The 9269-nt window shown below is 40.6% G+C and overlaps 1 protein-coding gene across 1 annotated transcript in view; it reads left to right on the top strand.

The window, feature by feature from the left end:
- Nucleotides 1-362: 362 nt before the first annotated feature.
- LOC118366596 (cytoplasmic protein NCK2-like) overlaps nt 363-9269 on the top strand; it is a 44668-nt gene continuing 35761 nt past the window's right edge. The window contains exon 1 of the mRNA XM_052493168.1: nt 363-586. The gene's annotated coding sequence lies outside the window, so the exon portion shown is untranslated. The remainder of the gene's footprint in view (nt 587-9269) is intronic.

Genomic DNA, 9269 nt, shown 5'->3' with positions numbered 1-9269 from the left:
TGAGAGAAAGCCAAGAGTGTGCAAAGCTGTCATCAAGGCAAAAGGTGGCTATTTGAAATAAAATAAATAAAATATATTTTGATTTGTTTAACACTTTTTTGGTTACTACATGATTCCATATGTGTTATTTCATAGTTTTGATGTCTTTACTATTATTCTACAATGTGGAAAATAATAAAAATACAGAAAAACCCTGGAATGAGTAGTTGTGCCCAAACTTTTGACTGGTACTGTATTTAAATATATATAAAATGTATTTTGTTTTATATATATATATATATATTTATATATGTATATAAATATATATATATAGATATAGACACAAGTTTAAGTATCCCATCTAGCCATGAACGCAACACCCCCCCTGCAAGCCTGGTTTGGCAGCGGTGACGTCACTAGGTCGAGTAAATTGAGGTGGAGGCAGCTACGTGAAAGGAATTGTTTTGAGAAATCAAAGAAAGTACGTGAATTAATTATTTTGCGCTTTTGCTTACGACTCGACTGGTTTGTGGAAACGGTTTATTTTCGTTCTTGTTCGAGTGTGTGTGCTTCGTCAGTCCCCGTTCTCGTTGGAGTGAACACAAAGGTAAGAAAATAATTAACTGAGCGTAAAGTTGGTGTGGTCGCCCCGGGTGATGTTTGTGGGGTGAACTATAGCCTATAGTCGCTGCATTTTATTTTCACAAATGTAGCATTGCGAACCATGACAAGTCAGTGGTTATAAACATTATACACAGAAGCCTATTTATCGTTTGGTACAAGGCCTAGATGTGGACAATATATTCATGGACCATTTTGTCAGAACACTAAACTAAACGTCACTTTCTGATTCTTTCAGTCACTGTTTCGTCGTGTCCACACACTGGCGGTAAAGTTGTTAGGCTATATGTGCGTTTTTACAGGATTGTTTAAATATGGTTAGCGGGAATGTATTTTTTAGTATTTTTTTACATGAAATAATGCACTTATTATTAGAAGTAGGCTGCAATATGCTTGTAGAGTATATCGTGTAAATGTCACATTCGACTCATACAAATGAATCTCTTGTGCTTGGACTGTTTGAAACCAAATATTGTCTGGTTTGCATTGTAGGCTGTTTTTCTTTAAGAGTTCCTCTTACTTTCAGTTTTGTCTATTTGTGGTTTTCAGGTTTCATCAAGTGGAGAACTGCTAAATGCTATCCCGTAGCCAATAACCTTTTCCCACAATTGGTCTTACAATCCAATCAAAACCTAGATTCCCGCACACATCTCATATCCGTTGGTATGAACATTTTGCTTAGACAATTAAACCATCTTCATTGCAAACCTTTATCACACATTGAGGAAAATTATATTTTGTTGCCAGAAAAAAAGGAGCTTCACATTGTAGGCTACGATAGCCAACAAGGATTACATACAGTAGTAACCTGTAGTGCAGTCTGGTTAATGAACTTCTTTCAAACACAGTCCAGACAAAAGAGCAATGACAGAAACAACTAAAGAAATATAATTTATAATCCACCACTCTTTTGTCTACTAGGCTACTGTTTAGAAACCATCAGCCTAAGGCTGACCTTTATGCAAATGAACTCACTCACACCACCACTCCACAGCAGTGGTTACTCCACAGTATGTTATTCCATCAGGCTGTCAGAGGTGTGAAGTGGTACCATCGAGAGATATTGTACTTTACAGTCAGGAATTAATACCATTTTTTTTACCGGTGCTGCAAATGTCACATAAATGGCAGAACTAACACTTAGCTCTGTGCTGTGGACAACAATATGAAACTTCCACTGATTAACAGACTCATAAGGAAATTTAGCTTATCAGCTTTTTTTTGGTCCTTATCAGATCAGTTTTATGTGATGCGGATGAAGGTTCTGTATCTGGGACAGTCAGCGGGACAGTGGGTCAGGTGTAATTTTGGGCCACACCTAGCACATACACCCCTCTGAGAGGTAGGTCACCATGGCAACCCAGTTTTTACGGGACATGGTTGGCTGCCGTTGCAATGACAGGTATGTAAAATGCAGGTTTTGGCATTCTCTGTAGGCTTGTTGTTAAAGGTCCAATGCAGCTGTATTTTTACCTCTATCAAATCATTTCTGGGTAACAATTATGTACCTTGCTGTCATTGATTTCAAATAAAATGCACTGGGAGAAAAGGGTCAATATCAGGTGATAGCTATATTTATCCGAATACGCATGTTCTTAATTTCATATGGAGCTTGGATATTCTCCATAATGGGACAGTTTCTACATGCATCCAATCCGGACCGTAGAAATCTCCCTGCTACCTTATGAGTCCAGGGAGCTATCTGGGATGAGCTCCCTTCAAGACAAGCGCCTGATGCGCGTGCACCCACTTACCCTATTGCGATATCAAAATATTCTACAAATACATATGTTTCAACATGCTGACATATCTAAGCCTTTATACTTAGGCATGAATGAATCCACTTTTGGAAATGTATAATATCTGTAGTCATTATCTGATCATTTATGGATCCGTATATAAAATTAACTGATTTCAATAAATATCCTTATGTGATCTTCATCTTCAAATGTCTGTTCAAATAGACTAAATCTGACTCGTGATCAGTGTCCAGCCTCCAAATTATTTAACCTTTTTATTTTTATTTAACCTTTATTCAACCAGGAAAAGCCCACTGAGACCCAGAGTCTCTTTTTCAAGGGAGACCTGGCCAAGAAGGTAGCAACAATCAATACATTACATCATTAAAACATACAACACAACATGATCCAGCCTAAAAAAAAGCATTTACACTCCTCTGTAAGATTTCTATCAATATTTTAAATGAATTCAGTGGCACTAACATATCTAGATGAAGCAGGGATTGTAGACTATTCCATGCCTTTGATGCACAAGAAGAGAAGGTAGTCTTGCCTAATACTGTGAATGTCCTGGGGACTTTAAGTAGCAACCACCTAGCAGACCGGGTATGGTAACTGCTGGTGGTAAAGGAGACCAGACTACAGAGGTAAAGAGGGAGTTTACCCAAAAGGGCTTTGTAGATGAACGCATACAAATGTATCTTTCTGCGCATATAAAGTGAGGTCCAACCTACCATTCGGTACAAGGTGCAATGGTGGGTGAGTGATTTGGCATTTGTAATAAAGCGCTAGGATGCATGATAAACAGAGTTCAGTCTCTGTAAGACAGAGGAGTCTGCATGCATATACAACAAGTCACCATAATCAATTACAGAGAGAAAAGTGGCCTGAACAAGCTTCTTTCTAGTCATAAGCGGGAAGCAAGCCTTATTACGAAAATACAATTTCAATTTAAGCTTTGTCACAAGATTATCCACATGAACTTTAAATGACAACTTGTCATCCAACCAAATACCTAGGTATTTGTAGGATAACACTTTTTCAATGGATAAGCCACCATATGTGGCAATGCTAACCTTTGGCAGAGTTCTAGCTCTGGTAAAGGTCATGAATTTAGACCATAAAGGTAGGCCTGCAGTGACTGAAAAGCAGTGTGGAGCTCTTCAACAGCCTGAACCAGAGAAGGAACACATTAATATATGACTGTATCATCTGCATATAGATGAACTTTGCTGGTTGCATCCCATTTCCCAAATCATTAATACAAATTGAGAACAACACAGGAGCTAAAATGGAACCCTGAGGCACACCTCTATTTATCTCTAGACAGCTAGACTTGTGATTGTCTGTATATACATATTGTGCTCTGTCAGAAAGATGGTTTCTACACCAATTTACTGCCCCTTCACTGAGACCAATGTTTCAGAGTCTGTCGCTAGCAACAATTCATGGTCAACTGAATCAAAGGCCTCAAATCCATCAACAGAGCAGCACAATGTTGATTTTTATCAAGTGCATTATTGATGTCATTTGCCACTGCCATAGCTGCAGTTGTGGTGCTGTGCCCCGATCTAAAGCGAGACTGAACCGCGCTCAGTATGTTATTTGCCACGGCCATAGCTGCAGTTGTGGTGCTGTGCCCCGATCTAAAGCGAGACTGAACCGCGCTCAGTATGTTCTTTTCAATTAAGTTTTTTAATTGTGAGTTCACTAGGGATTAATAGATTTTGGCCAGGATAGAGCATTTAGAGAGAGGACGGTAGTTAGTTATTAGCATCTGAGGGTTCTCCACCCTTTAGCAGTGGGAAGACAAGCTGATTTCCAAATGTTGGGTATGGAATTGGTCAAGAGACTCAAGTTGAAAATGTGAGCCATAGATTCAGTAATAATACCAGCTGCTATCTTTAAGAGGTAGGGATCCAGGTTGTCTAGACCTGCAGACTTTTTAGTGTCTATTGCCTTTATTGACCTCAGTATAAGAAACAGAACAGGCTCAAGGTTAAAATGGTTGACATGCGGGACTATATCATAGTTGACTGTAACAGAGCTTACTTTAGAGTCCTGGGCCCCACCATTATCAAAAACTGAACCAGTAGATATGAAGTGCTTGTTAAAAAACCCTACAATATTGGCTTTATCCTTCACTTCATTAGATTCCATTGTTAATGGTCAGGAAGGTCAGAGGATACATTATAATCCATCGTTAATGGTCAGGAAGGTCAGAGGATACATTATAATCCATCATTAAATGGTCAGGAAGGTCAGAGGATACATTAGAATCCATCGTTAATGGTCAGGAAGGTCAGAGGATACATTAGAATCCATCATTAAATGGTCAGGAAGGTCAGAGGATACATTATAATCCATCGTTAATGGTCAGGAAGGTCAGAGGATACATTAGAATCCATCGTTAATGGTCAGGAAGGTCAGAGGATACATTAGAATCCATCATTAAATGGTCAGGAAGGTCAGAGGATACATTAGAATCCATCATTAAATGGTCAGGAAGGTCAGAGGATACATTATAATCCATCATTAAATGGTCAGGAAGGTCAGAGGATACATTATAATCCATCATTAAATGGTCAGGAAGGTCAGAGGATACATTAGAACCTGACACTGATTTGATTCGCTTCCAGAACTTGGTAGGGTTGTTTAGGTTCTCTGTGACTGCATTTAAATAGTAATCTGATTTGGACTTCCTGATCAATCCTGTGCATTTGTTTCTTAGCGCTCTGAAGGAGGCCCAGTCAACCGGAGCATTTGTATGTCTAGCTTGAGCCCAAGAGATGTATTTCTAATTCATTCTGCCAAGTTATCTGAAAACCAGGTATTGTCTGGTCTGTGCGGTGCAGACACTAGAGAAGAGAACACATGATTGAGAGGAATGGGAAGTAGTTGCTTTGTGAGCCTGATACATGATCTAAGTGATTTATAGTTGGTATTAAGCAGTCACAAAAGTATGCCTTATTTACTTTGAGGAACTACTAAAATAGTGGTATTGTCAGACAGCATAGGTAGCAGCTCTGTAGAGATGAGTTGATGACTCTGTAGAGATGAAGTGATGACGACTCTGTAGAGATGAGGTGACGACTCTGTAGAGATGAGGTGACGACTCTGTAGAGATGAGGTGACGACTCTGTAGAGATGAGGTGACGACTCTGTAGAGATGAGGTGACGACTCTGTAGAGATGAGGTGACGACTCTGTAGAGATGAGGTGACGACTCTGTAGAGATGAGGTGACGACTCTGTAGAGATGAGGTGACGACTCTGTAGAGATGAGGTGACGACTCTGTAGAGATGAGGTGACGACTCTGTAGAGATGAGGTGACGACTCTGTAGAGATGAGGTGACGACTCTGTAGAGATGAGGTGACGACTCTGTAGAGATGAGGTGACGACTCTGTAGAGATGAGGTGACGACTCTGTAGAGATGAGGTGACGACTCTGTAGAGATGGTCATCAGCAATGTGAATAACTGATGATTAGTAAGTCATAAGCAGTAATGGGCAGTCAAACGAATTACTTAAATTACTTAAAATCATACAATGTGATTTTCTGGATTTTTGTTTAGATTCCGTCTCTCACAGTTGAAGTGTACCTATGATAAAAATTACAGACCTCTACATGCTTTGTAAGTAGGAAACACTGCCAATTTTGCAGGTTATCAAATACTTGTTGTCCCCACTGTATATATCTAACAGTTCCTCTCTCTTCATATCTGTGTTTCAGATCTCTCTATATATGTTTCTCTGTCTTGATCTCTGTGTTTCAGATCTGTATATCTATAACAGTTTCTCTGTCTTGATCTCAGTGTTTCAGATCTGTATATCTATAACAGTTTCTCTCTCCATCTCAGTGTTTCAGATCTGTATATAACAGTTTCTCTCTCCATCTGTGTTTCAGATCTGTATATCTATAACAGTTTCTCTCTCCATCTGTGTTTCAGATCTGTATATCTATAACAGTTTCTCTCTCCATCTGTGTTTCAGATCTGTATATCTATAACAGTTTCTCTGTCTTGATCTCAGTGTTTCAGATCTGTATATCAATAACAGTTTCTCTCTCCATCTGTGTTTCAGATCTGTATATCTATAACAGTTTCTCTCTCCATCTGTGTTTCAGATCTGTATATCTATAACAGTTTCTCTGTCTTGATCTCAGTGTTTCAGATCTGTATATCTATAACAGTTTCTCTGTCTTGATCTCTGTGTTTCAGATCTGTATATCTATAACAGTTTCTCTGTCTTGATCTCAGTGTTTCAGATCTGTATATCAATAACAGTTTCTCTGTCTTGATCTCTGTGTTTCAGATCTGTATATCTATAACAGTTTCTCTGTCTTGATCTCAGTGTTTCAGATCTGTATATCTATAACAGTTTCTCTGTCTTGATCTCAGTGTTTCAGATCTGTATATCAATAACAGTTTCTCTCTCCATCTCAGTGTTTCAGATCTGTATATCTATAACAGTTTCTCTGTCTTGATCTCAGTGTTTCAGATCTGTATATCAATAACAGTTTCTCTCTCCATCTCAGTGTTTCAGATCTGTATATCTATAACAGTTTCTTGTTCTCTTTGGAACACTGACCTAAATAGACTTGAATGTCTCTCTAAAAAGGATATAATTATAGTGTTGAAGACTTGGTGGAGCCTTGCAAGCCCATAGCCCATCCCTTGATATTTAGTGGTTTCTCATTCCACTCAAACATATTGTTTTATCATATGTTATACGTTTGACAATTTTCTGACTGGCCATCCTGTAGAACTAGAACATGTGTAATCATCCACATTTATAGCTAGGCTACACAATAAATAGTGACTTCCACTGTGACGTGTAAAACTGACCCAGAATCACCAAGACGTCATCATTACTCATCTGTTGTGCTTGTTCAAGAAAAGAAGCCATGTTGTAAAACCACCCATTCACAACACCACTGATTTGGTAGCACAGTAGCTGGTCCTAAACTCTCTGTTCTTTCTCCTACTGCAAAATGTTAATTTGCCCAATAGAGGACTAGATGGACACAGACCCAGATGGTTGGAGATAATATTATGTAATGAGGGATGGTAGGTCCAAAGGTTAGCTCATTGTTATTCTCCCTCTAATCATGTTGTAATCAGGAACCGGACAGCCGTTAATCGTGGCAGCAGTTACAGGGTAAATCCATTTGAATTCAATCACTTTTTGACTGCACCCCTTTTCAATTTGAACAAAACCTTCCATACGTATTTGTCTGTTGTAGAAGTGCTCAGAAAGTGACTTTTTGGACCTGAATACCAAAACATTCAATAGATAAAAGTGCTCAAAGTGAACCTATTTAGCACAACCAACCATACCATGAGACTTTCATGTCTTCATCCCTGGAAATGATAAACAGTTGAGATATCATTTAAAAGCGGACAAACAGGGTTGTCAAACGTTAAAATAAAAAATATTAATAGAAAAAAAATGTTGTAATTGTTTAATCTTAAAGGTCAATGCATATGTTGTACCTTAAACCCTATTTTACATCATCTGAGGTGTGACCTCCATCGGTTGAGACACAACTTCCTCTTGAATACAGGGTGGGTGGCATGTTTTGGCTGATAAGTGCTAAAGTGGGAATAAAACGGACATTTAAAATGGCACCACAAAGATGGTTGGAGGTTCACACATCAGAGAATGTTGACTTGAATGTGAATCTGTTTTAAATGAGACTTTCAATCCTCCGTAGGAAACCTATTGAAATCGTATTGATGAGAACAGACATAACGTCTTTATGGGGGGAGAGCCACATACATCTCCGCATACACATTGCAATCCTACTTATAGTGAGAGCAAATGTTGAAGAGATGCATGTCATTTTAGGCACACGGTACATAATCATCAAAAACGTCCCTTCCAGCTTGGCACTCTTTTTAAGAGTTATCCGACACGGACAGTCCAAGGAGACTTTGTCCTCTGGCTGACCCTTCTATTTCTGCCCTCTTTCATCAGAGATGATTCTACAGCCTTTTCCTTCTCCATTTCATTACACGGTGTACCAGCTCTCCCATTTTTCCTCACTCACTCTCGTTCTCCTTCTCACTAATTTTAAGCCTTTTATCTCACTTCTGTCTCAACGCTCCCATCCTCCCTTCCCTCTCTCCACCCCTCTCTCTCAAGTCCTCACTCCGCTTGCAGCCAACAACTGAACCAACAGTCTGTCAGCTCAGCTCCAACAGACTAGTGTCACCACTGGGCACCCAGCCTAATCCTGTTCTGGGCTGCAGATACGGACAGAGAGGGGGACAGAGAGAGGGGAGGGGGAGATGGCACTGGTACATTGGTATGTCTCTTTCATGGACGATCCACTCCCCGTCCACAAGCCCTGACCCCAGCCCCATATGGTTCCGTAAGGCCCTTAAAACAGGCCCTTTTAAAAGACCCATCTTTTAGTGGGGGGCTGGGACCAGGGGGTGGGGGGAGCTGGGACCAGGGGGTGGGGGGAGCTGGGACCAGGGGGTGGGGGGAGCTGGGACCAGGAGGGGTGGAGGGGGAGCTGGGACCAGGAGGGGTGGGGGGAGCTGGGACCAGGAGGGGTGGGGGAGCTGGGACCAGGGGGCAGGATTTCTGTTGGGACGAGGAGTTCACACCACTGCCACTCTCCCTCTTTCTCCCCTTCCTCACTTCACCCTCTCTCCCCAGACAGACAAAAGAACCCTCAGAAGTGCTCGTTAAAGAGTAATTAAGGGTGGATGGCACTCCCGCGCCATCTCCCAGTCTGCATGGCTGGCTTCAAATTACCCTGGTGAAAATTGGCACTTTGGGGCGAGGGGTGAAACCCAACACCCCTCTGAGTGAGAGAACGAGAGCGGTACAGACCTCAGTTCATGACCTCGTCTGAAACAAACACACACATCTGACCGAAGCAGTTCAGTAATATCACTGCATCAAGTTTTGGATTCCC

This window comes from Oncorhynchus keta, chromosome 34 (assembly GCF_023373465.1).
Source record: "Oncorhynchus keta strain PuntledgeMale-10-30-2019 chromosome 34, Oket_V2, whole genome shotgun sequence".
Classification (NCBI taxonomy): Eukaryota; Metazoa; Chordata; class Actinopteri; order Salmoniformes; family Salmonidae; genus Oncorhynchus; species Oncorhynchus keta.
Note: the sequence above shows the minus strand (reverse complement) of the source record. Positions and strands in the feature narration are given on the sequence as shown.